Here is a 949-nt window from a genome sequence, read left to right on the forward strand (position 1 = left end):
GCCGTCGAGGAAACAACCTGCAATTCCTCGGGCACAAACTAAAACCCGGCATCAAATATTTTTCCCGTTACTCCGTGATTTTTTCATTGACGATATTGTTTAGGTATTCGTTGACTCGTGATTTGTTTTTGTGATAATTTTTTTTTTTTTCCTTCGGTACACGTGAGCACGGGAGAATAACAGAGAGGATTGGGTGAGTATTCTGATTATTTATTTGTTTTGACGGAGTTAATGCACGATTTTGTCACTGGGCGGTATTTCCTGAGGGGTTTTTTGAAGCACTGAATCGATTTTTTGAGGAAAATCGCCAATTTGGTGGGGAAAATCGCCGGTGTGGGGGTTTTTTGGGGGATTTTTGGAAAATTCAATCTGACGAGAATTATTGTTATTGGTTTTTTCGGTGGAGGTGAAAACGTGGTAACTCTCGGCGTAGTTTGTACAACGGATGACGCTTGGGTCGAGACGGGCCACAACAGGGTTGGCTGTCTCTGACCTGAAACACAAACCGTTCGGGGGATAGCTCGCATCTCTCTTTTCATTTTGTCTTCATCTCTTTTTAGAGGCTGTTATGGGGATAAACTTGGGCTTCATTCTTTCTCACTCTGTGGGGGCCCCCCTGTGCGCATGCGCCGGGGAATTGAACAAGGGTGGCCCAAGGCCTCCCCTTTGTGGAATATATTTTAACAACAGCTGGGGGGACTAAAAATTCCTCAACTGCGTTTCAAATTTTCTCTAGTTTATTTTCTTTTTTTTTCCCTCTTCTGGTTTTAGTTCCGGGGAAAATTCAGAATTTTTGGGAGTTTTTTTTTCTTTTGGAGATCATTTTCGGAAAATTTTGCATGTGCTGAGGGGTTTCTGAAGGGGAGCTCCACTCGGTCTATCGTTGAAGGGAAAATATTGATTTATCCGGCAGTTTAGACGGCCCTCACTCTCGCAACCCCCCCCCCCC

General features: G+C 44.2%; 1 protein-coding gene across 3 annotated transcripts in view; it reads left to right on the forward strand.

Annotated features, from left to right (window-relative positions):
* The window catches only part of LOC107048141 (transcriptional repressor CTCF), a 12220-nt gene continuing 11271 nt past the window's right edge, over window positions 1–949 (forward strand). For all 3 annotated transcript variants that reach the window (XR_001461663.1, XM_015271166.2, XM_015271167.2), the window contains exon 1: window positions 1–193. The gene's annotated coding sequence lies outside the window, so the exon portion shown is untranslated. The remainder of the gene's footprint in view (window positions 194–949) is intronic.

Source organism: Diachasma alloeum, unplaced genomic scaffold (assembly GCF_001412515.2).
Source record: "Diachasma alloeum isolate Michigan unplaced genomic scaffold, Dall2.0 Dall_scaffold_00185, whole genome shotgun sequence".
NCBI lineage: Eukaryota > Metazoa > Arthropoda > Insecta > Hymenoptera > Braconidae > Diachasma > Diachasma alloeum.